A 10,747-nucleotide genomic window follows, 5' to 3' on the forward strand; every position below is an offset into this window, starting at 1 on the left:
GTTTTGGGGCATCTTGTAAAACAGTACAGGAACTTTAAATTTGCGACCCATTAAGCCCTTATTCAAATTTTAGAATCACCCTTTCTGCTTACCTAGGCCAAGGAAAAAAATGTTGGGAAGATATTGTCTTTATTCTGTATTAAGTTGACCATTACATGTTAAGCTTTTACAGTGATTAAATATGAAAAAAACTGTTTTTTTCAAATGACTATAAAGGGTTAAAATTCAAATCGACCAGAAACTATTCCCTATATGAGGATATTTACCCAATCCTCAATACCTTGCTCTTCATGCTATAGGTTTTTAGTACTTTAAATATGATTCTAATTTTATTTACACATCCCTCGTGTTTTAGGAGTAGTTCTGAAGGAATTGGGGCCAAACATAAAAATCTTGATACCATTGAAAGGAACATGATGAATAATCTGCTAGATAGAGGGAGAGGGAGTGAATCGTCAGAACCCTTATATTTGGAAAGAGCACAAGGAATCTAAGGATAGACTACAACTTTAATTTTATTAACACACTTTTTTTAAAAGTGTTCAACCAACCATTGAAGTGTTTCCTGATTATATTGTCCATAATTTCCTTATTGTAAACATACATTAAATTTAAAAAGAAATTTGTATATGTCAAAGTGCAATATTATGGTTCTTACGTCATGCAATCTTACGGCAATGTGTATTGGTTTTTACATCATATGACGTTACATCCAAATCTTTTGGAAAAAAGATTTTTCTCAATTTTTATAGAAAATTCCATGGAAAGCTTGTTTAAAAGAAGATGCAGAAGAATTTTAGGAATCATTGCATGCTGTTTCTCGAGTATACAGGTTGTAAGGTAATTTAAGCAAAAAAAAAAAAATTTAAAAAAATGGATAATGAAACTGAAATATTACTAGCCCTATTATGAAACACTTTTATAACTGACTCGTATATTCATGGCTTTCATTTACGGAAAATATATTATCACAACCTCACTTGAGGAAGAGATCTTCAATCAAAAATTCAGCGAAATACTAAATGACTACGAAGCTTTCAAGTATTTATGTAACACCGAATTTGAAAATCTTACAAAAAAGTAGCAAAAGAAGGTCGAGCTTGACATTGGACGTTTAAAACAAGTAATTGAAGAACGGAAAACTAATAGAAAAAAATGGCTTGCTGCAATTAGCATCTTTGAGATCGATTGGGACTCAGTGATAGAAGATGTGAAGAACAAATTAATAGTGATGAAGCTTGATCATTTAGGAAAATGTGACTGGCAGCAAATTTGGCTATCCTACTGTGAAGACTATAAAAATTGCCAAGACTGATGAATTGCTGACCTCTATTTCATTCACAAAAAGAACAAAAATACTCCACTTTCGGTTTTATGTTTTTTCTTCCAGAAACTTCGCCATTAAATGATAAAATATTTGCCCAAACCTTGGAACAAAACTTCCTCAATTAGTTTCATCGTTCATTTTTGGCTAAAAAAACTTTTACTGCCCTTCATTTCTCAAGTAATTGGCTATTCAAGGAGCTTAGATTAATGCAAGCAGTAAGTAATATTATAATATTTTATTTACAGAATAGCCAAGGCCTGGAACGTTTTTATCACAGTTGAAAAAAAAGTTTGGAAGAGTATGAAGATAAACTTGCGTTAGGAGCAAGTTAAATTACCGCAAACTTGAGTTAATTAAGTAAATTACACTACTTTAGACTACGCTAGGGGGCGCATGCCCCCTTCGCTCTCCCCTCTGGATCCGCCACTGAACTGATGCCAGTGGTCAAGTATGGTTTTTTAAACATGGACACTCCGAAAGATGAAGAAGAATCTATTAGATATTTCAAGTCTGACTGACTGAATGTATTTTAAACAGTAAGCTGTAAGAAAATATATAATTCTATCCCGCTCTCTAGGGCTATAGTGAGAGAAAGGTTGAAATCGCTTTCATCTGAAAAGTTACAAACAGCAATGGGGTTATTATATCTAATATCCGGCAATTAGTCATACAGTTCGTGGTAAAGAACTGTAAGTAAGGAGCGACCCGGCTCAATGGTAACCGAAACTCTATAAAATGGGTTTTTGATAGCAATCGATACAACAATAGAATCATTTCAATGCTGAATTCAAATATATAACTTCTATCAAGTTTAGTCCTACCCATCAAAAGTTACGCGCCTGAGAAAATTTGGCTGATTTTTGAAAAAAGGGGGAAAGATCCCCTAAAAATTATAGAACCATCGGTTACGATTTGCTTATTTTGAGTCAGAAAAACTACGATGCAGGTATATTTTAAATGAATATTTAATATATAGAGGTGGTTAGGGATTAGGTATTTAATATAATACGTTCTAGGCGGCCTGCTTTTCATGCAATTCCCATAACTTTGTTAATAAAGTATTATATTTTCATCATATGTTGGTATGTTTCATTAGGATTAACCTAACTTTACTTCTTTGGTGTGTTCTAAATAATTAACAAGTACCCAAATTAAATTGAAATCCAGATTCAAGGTAAATCAACATTCAATGCTTCACCCTCTGGCGAACGTTGAAAATATTTTAACTGCTAATATAAATTAAGCAAAAGTATACACGACAACCTATCAAAACAGCTTGTATTATAAAGTTAGTACATCCACAATCATTCATAAAGGCCATAAAGCGTCGCGATTCTATCACCATCACCAAGATTTGCAAAACAAATTCTTGACAATGACAAAGTAGCCTGAATATATTTAAATGAGACACGATCAGGACAATGGAAAGACCACTTTTTGAATTTTAACGCCAAGTTTAAGATGGCTGGTGATAAAATAGACAAATTCCTTCTTAACCGATATCACGGACAAATTTGGGCAAATGACATTGATCATTTTGGTATTAGGCTCCTTCGTCACTTACGGCAAGATTTTGGAATGTTTAACTTCATGAAAAACATAATGGTTGTCACAAGGTGCCTATACAGGTTTTTTTTGAGGGGGGGGCATTTGTCAGAAGAAAACGTCAACAGCAAACGAACTTAAAAAAGACTACAAGAAATTATAGAGACAATACTGAGAGAAAATCGACACAAATCCCCCTCCCACGTACCTATTGCAAAGGCAGTGGAGAACCAGTAAACAATGACAACATTATTCAAAATAATCTAACCTTTTTTCTGTAAGTAGCGCTTAGTGAGGGATTCTTATCACAGTTTTTTTTTGTGATTTCAACATTTTCAAGGGATTTTCTCATCAAGTTTGACTAGTAAAATTCGTTCAGGATTTTCTCACTACCCGTTCAGTATTTTTCTTTAGAATTTATGGCGTTTCATTCTCGCAACATTATTTCGAAAAAAGTAAAGAAATATTACGTTAGAATTGCAGTGATAGAAAAATCTGAAAACAAATTTGGAATTGGCATGAAACCTTTAAGTATTTCTTCAATCCTATAGTTAACAAAAGTTTAAATTAGGTTAAAAAAACAACCTGTCAAGTGAGGAGAAAATGCCATTTGATAACAACATTAAAACATATAACAATCATAAATTATTCCCCAAATGATGGGGATTGTTTCTATCTTAACATTTACTCTTTACCCTAAAATCATAATGTTCTTTAAAAATACTTCTCGTTCAAATCCAATGGCTTTTGTGTTTGAACAATTTTTCTTAAAAAATTATGATAGAACGTCAAACTTTAGCTTCAAAAAAAAGGGTGGGAAAGGGACCCCCCCCCCCCCGCCAATAGTTTCTGTTCGTTTTAAGTTTCAATGCTGCTCGTTACTTTCAGTTGAAAAAAATTAGTTTTTAATTCAATTTCTAAACTTTTTTTCAAGTCATACTACGAATCCCCCCCCCCATGTACAATTTATCTTGGGAAATTACCCCCAAAAACTTTCACTCCCAAGAACATTTTTTCCTGTGGAAAATTCTCCCCGCAGAAATCTCCCCCAAGAAACAAAAGATTCATTGTGTTTCCCAGTAATATATAGACTACTATATATAAACGATGAGCGAATTGCATAGCTTACAGCCCTTTCCCCAGCAGCTGTGGGGGTCATGTCATCCCCAGAGGCATAGTTATTGGATCTTTCAATTATGCTGAATCAAATGGCTATCTGTAAGTTCTGATCAGATACCTTTTTTTGGGGGGGGGGGCATCGTAAATGGGGGGGGGGAAGTTTACCTCCAGTCTTTTTGGTCCCTTAAAAATTACACTGGACCTTTTTTTTCGTTCGAATAGGCCCTATCCTGATCTCCTTTGATCATTCGTTCAATACGATCACCCCTGAGAAAAAAAAAATAACAAAAACGAAAAAAAAAACAGCGAATAAACAAGCATCCGTGATCTTTCTTCTGGCAAAGAAATAATAAAAAAAAAAAAAAATTCAACATTTTTGTAGATAGGACCTTGAGACCCCTAAAGTAAGGTTTCCTAATATACTGAATCCGATGGTGTGATTTGCATTAAGATCAATTGATTTTTTAAGGGTGTTTTCCCCTTTTTCTAAAATCAGACAGATTTTCTCAGGCTCGTAGCTTTTGATTGGTAACGTTAAACTTAATCAATTTTAAAGATTTAGATATAGTTAGAAAAGTGAATTATCTTCATGCATCAATTGCTATTAAAATTCTTTTTTTTTATAGGGTTTAGTTTATTTTTGGGTCTAATCGTTCGTTACTTGAAGTTTGTTACCACGAACTGTTTGATTTAGACATTTTTATCCAACTCGTAAAAAAGTAGAAATAACATGCAAGTGTATTTTACAAGTAAGTGTAGTGTTTCTTAAAGCTTGTTTCCCCCCTCTCCCCCAACAAAAATACTAGAAAATAGCCCTGCCTTAAACCCTCGACAATGGTATCAGATCAATAGAAAAATTGCAACAATGAAGTCATCATAGCTGAAAACCCCAGACGAGAGAGTTACAGTCCTATATCTTTAGCACAGCACTAAGAAATATCTCTTTTTCACATAGAAAGCAGGGATATGACTCCCTTTTTTGTCGTCGCTATTATAAATAAGATAGGAACACTTTTTCAAGATGGAGCCGCAAATCAGATAAGCGGTGTGAGCTCTGCAGGACCTTAACACTAGATTTTTCAAACTTAGAAACCATACTAAGTTAAAAACCGTAGAAAATCGCTTCAAAAAAATATGCGTTTGAAGGAGAATTTGAATCTTTGTTGCTGCCTTTTATTCATTATAGTTGGCGGCTTGGGTGTTCGGCTCTCGCATGACGTCATTGTAATTTGAGCTTTATTAAGTTTTCTTAGTGGATTTAAAAAAGTGATTTCTTAGTTTTCGATTGTAGGGAATATCCTTATGAACTCAGAAAGTGCTAGCCAAAGCTGGCACGTAAGCAGGGGGGCGCCTCCAGCCTCCTCCCCGAAATATCACAAATTATCTCCTGCTGGGCTCCATGTCCAAAAAACAGGGGAAAAGGAAATAAAAATATAAAATCTTAATCAAACAAATAAATAAAAAAGTTAAAAAAAAAAAACTGATACCAATTATCAAAATTAATCAACTCAAGAGTTGGAAAAAAAGACCCCCCCCCCCAAAGAAAAAAAAATAACACGACGTATCTTTTTTGAAACTCCGTGAGCAAGTCAGCTTCTCAAATGAGCAAGGTTTTAACTACGAAGGGACACGTCTGTCGGAATCCCTCTCTTTCTGTGGAAATGTTCGTTCCTCCTGATAAGCTTGTTTCCAAGTATATTTAGAATCCCAGGAGGTATCAGAAAACGGATTAAACCAATTGAGTACAATTTTTGCAGAAGAACAAAAGACATAGCAACTTCTTCTTCTAATTCCAGTGACACCTATTAAAAGTTCTTTAAAATATATTCAGCTAAAAAAAGCCTCAAAATACCGATTTAAAAAATTGTATTAGTTGAGTTAACGTAATCAGAGAAAATGCTCATAATTACTTGCTTTATGCTTAAATTCAAGTTTATGCGCAACAGTAGAGAAACTTTGCATAACTCATCATGTAATTGAGCACTACCAGAACATCCTGTCGCCAAATTTCGCAGTTGACTAAGCCACATAAATGTTTTTGCTACAATAAAAGACACCGCCATAGAGAAAAACCACAAACTGCTACACCAAAGCAAGTTTTATTTACTATCAACTTAATGGCAAACACTGATGTCTCGCAGTTTGCGGTTGCCACTTTTCAACGCTGTGTTTTATGTATGCCTATAATAGGCAGAGGACATATTTATTTCAGAATCTGAAACGCATCAAATTGCTCTATAGCTAAAGCACCAAGAATATCAAAATACCCCCCCCCCCCCCGAACGCACTTTAGGTCTATTAAGGTTCACTATGATACACCATGCTAAGCAGGCCAAATTTTAACAAAATTTTGCTTTATTAATGAAAGTTTCCTTTATTAACACAAATTACCATTTATTTAAATGGGTCTAAAATTAACTAAATATGTCTACTTACTTTTATTTTCAGGGAATGATAAGGTTTAGAAGGCGCTATGTTTGTATAAATATTAATGTGGAACATCTTAAGTAATATACCCTGTGTTTCATGTTTTTTTTATGTATTAAAAACATTGGTGGATTAATAATAAAAAAAATTCTCTTGTCTGAAAATCAAATTTCTCTAAGATTTGTCTTTTAGTTGTTTTAAAATAATGAATTTTTATTGGAATATCAGATTTGTATCAGTGTTGCCATGTTGAACTGTTAAATAAATAACCAAAATTAATAAGTTGAATTTGATAAAGCTTTTGTTCGTGGAAATTCAGGTATTTACGATCTGTCAATCTTTAAAGGAAAGCCACAGTTTTCTTGAGCTGCTTGGTCCCATTCAATTAGCCTATAAATTGCTAATTTTTTACCCACGCTTCTTTTTTTAGATTTGGCACTCGCTATTAGTAATAACTACATGTGGAGGTGATTCTTGGAAAATCGAATCCTCGATTTTTTAATTCTTATATATATATATATATATATATATATATATATATATATATATATATATATATATATATATATATATATATATATATATATATATATATATATATATATATATATATATATATATATATATATATATATATATATATATATATATATATATATATATATATATATATATATATATATATATATATATATATATATATATATATATATATATATATATATATATATATATATATATATATATATATATATATATATATATATATATATATATATATATATATATATATATATATATATATATATATATATATATATATATATATATATATATAATTTTACTGTCTTTAATACTTTTAAGTATGGTAATGCCTGGGTGATAATGTAGTTCCTCCAACGTCTTAGCAGTTCATGGTAACAATCTATATAAGAATAACCTAGACTAGTAACCAAACTAAAAAAAAATACATTTTGGTATATATATAGTCAATATCAAACAAATTTGTATTGATATTGACTATATTGACTAACAATATACATATACATACACACACACACACACACACTACACACACACACACACACACACACACACACACACACACACACACACACACACACACACACACACACACACACTACATACATACATACATACATACATACATACATACATACATACATACATACATACATACATACATACATACATACATACATATATATATATATATATATATATATATATATATATATATATATATATATATATATATATATATATATATATATATATATATATATATATATATATATATATATATATATATATATATATATATATATATATATATATATATATATATATATATATATATATATATATATATATATATATATATAATTTTACTGTCTTTAATACTTTTAAGTATGGTAATGCCTGGGTGATAATGTAGTTCCTCCAACGTCTTAGCAGTTCATGGTAACAATCTATAAGTAAAGAATAACCTAGACTAGTCGTAACCCAAACTAAAAAAAAAATACATTTTGGTTATAATATATAGTCAATATCAAACAAATTTGCTTTTCATCATGATTCCTGCAGATATGTAAAATTCATTAAGATTAAATTCTCCCATTAAAAGTTTTTAACATAAGAAAATTAGTATAATTAGAAGAAAGGGAGGATTCTTGAATAAAACTAAACCATCAAATTTTGCATATCCTACAATCCTTTGCCAGAACTTCCTTTTTCCTACACGAAATTTAGATTTTAGCCGGTGGCCCATTTGTGGACTGAGCCAGGCGACATCCTTATCCCTCGAGTGAACGAACCTTCTGATTCATTGGTCGTACAAAGGTGGGAAATAGCCCATTTGAAGAGAAATTTAGGTTTGTTAGTGTCCTTTTCAAGCTGCAAAAGAAATCGCGCCGCAGCAGCGTTGATTTATTCAACTTTGTGCCGCAAGACAATGATTTTTCAAACAGTTCGTGGTAACGAACTGTAAGTAAGGAGCGACCCGGCTCAATAGTAACCGAAACTCTAAAAAACAGTATTTTGATACCAATAGATATATAAGAAGAATCAAATTTTAATGCTGATTTCAAATATATAATTTTCATCAAGTTTAGTGCTACCCATCAAAAGTTACGCACCTGAGAAAATTTGGCTGATTTTCAAAAAAAGGGCGAAAGACCCCCTAAAAGTTATAGAACCTTAATGAAAATTAGACCAACAGTTTCAGCTTATCAGAGACTCCTTCTATAGAGGTATCAAGCTCCTATCTGCAAAAATGTGGAATTTTCCATTTTTTTTTTTGCCCGAAGAAATATCAGAGGTGCGTGTTTATTTGTTTTTTTTTTTTTTTTTCCAGGGGTGATCTTATCGACCCAGTGGTCCTAGAATATCGTGGGAGGGCTCATTTGAACGGAAATTAAAAGTTCTAGTGCCCTTTTTAAGTGACCAGAAAAAATGGAGGGCAACTAGGCCCACTCCCGCGCTAATTTTTTCACAAAGTCAATGAAAATCACACCATCATATTCCGCGTATCAGAAAACCTTACTGTAGAGGTTTCAAGCACCTATCTACAAAAATGTGGAATTTTGCATTTTTTGCCAGAAGAAAGATCACGGGTGCGTGTTTATTTGTTTTTTTTTCCCAGGGGTGATCGTATCGACCCAGTTGTCCTAGAATATCGTGGGAGGGCTCATTGGAATGGAAATTAAAAGTTCTAGTGTCTTTTTTAAGTGACCAAAAAAAATGGGGGGCAACTAGGCCCCCTCCCACGCTCATTTTTTCCCCAAAGTCACCTGATCAAAATTTTGATATAGCCATTTTGTTCAGCATGTTCGAAAATATTTTAGGTATGTCTTTTAGGATGACTCAATCCCCCGAACTTCCTGGGGGAGGGCTGAAAGTTATGAACTTTACCCAATGTTAACATATAGTATTGGTTATTGGGAAGTATACAGACGTCTTCAGGGGAGATTTTTACTGGTAGTGGAGGGGAGGGGGGGGGGTCGGGTGTTATTTGGGAGGATCTTTCCATGAAGAAGTTTTCACGGGGGAAGGGACATTGCTTGAAGGGGACGCCGGACTTCCCAGCATTATTTAAAAAAAGATCAGAAATTTAATATAAAAAAACAAGTATTTCAACTACAACAGCAGCAACATCGAAACTTTAAACGAACAGAAAATATTACATATATGATTGGGTTCACCCCGTAGTCAATGCCTCGCTCTTTAAGCCAAAGATTTTTTAGTACTTTTATAAGAGCTATTTATTCTAATTAACGGCCTTTGTGATTAAGTGGTCATTTTTAAAGAATTGGAACAAAATTCGAATTTTCACTTAAAGAGCAAGGTATTGACTAGGGGGCGAACCCCTTAATAAACGTATTAAAAATATATGAATATAGAAGTTCGTTACGTAAGTTAATTCGTAAGTTAGGTATACTTATTACTAATAAAAACGTTCGTAAATAAAATTAAACAAGTTTCAAGGGGGCCCTTTAACTAAATAGAAGTACATTTGTATGAACATTTTGTTTTAATTATTCCTGTACGGTGAGCCAAGATCAAAACCTCTATTTATTAAAAAACATTCAAAAATTAAATAAAAAAACAAGTTTTTTAAACTGATAGTAAGGAGCGACATTAAAACTTAAAACGAACAGAAATTATTCCGTATATGAAAGGGACTGTCCCCTCCACAACGCCGCGCTCTTTACGCTAAAGTTTGACTCTGTCTAACAACTTTATTTTTTAAAACAATAAAAAAATTTAGCGTAAAGAGCGAGGCGTTGTGGTGGGGACAGTCCCGGTCATATACGGAATAATTTCTGTTCGTTTTAAGTTTTAATGTCGCTCCTTACTTTCAGTTTAAAAAACTTGTTTTTTTTTATTTAATCCCTAACTAGATCCAAATGCTACCGTGCAAAATTATGAGATGGGCAATCAGTCTACAGCTGTCTAAAAGCTATAAATAGCCCCCTAGTTTCAGAAGCCATGCTGCCATGTGACGCCGCATTTGCCCCTAAACATTTATACCGTCCATTAGAAAGAAATCATTAGGAAATGTAGCTTAAAGGCTGCATTACTAACGGCTATATAATAAGTTTAGTTGCGTATCAGTAGAAGTGACCCTAAAGGCCCCACGGGGCACCCCTGCTGCCACCTATAACTTTTTTGCACCCCAAATAAGGGCATAGCCTCCCTAGGGAGAACACGTGGTTAATGGGGTCAATGACCTCTTTTTCCAATGTCGATTTATTTGTTGTTGTTTTGGTAAGTGCACGCTCTCAGCGAATGTCAAGGTCGATTTAT

The sequence above is a fragment of the Artemia sp. Qi Xiang Cuo genome, chromosome 10 (genome assembly GCF_049724085.1).
Source record: "Artemia sp. Qi Xiang Cuo chromosome 10, ASM4972408v1, whole genome shotgun sequence".
Classification (NCBI taxonomy): Eukaryota; Metazoa; Arthropoda; class Branchiopoda; order Anostraca; family Artemiidae; genus Artemia; species Artemia sp. Qi Xiang Cuo.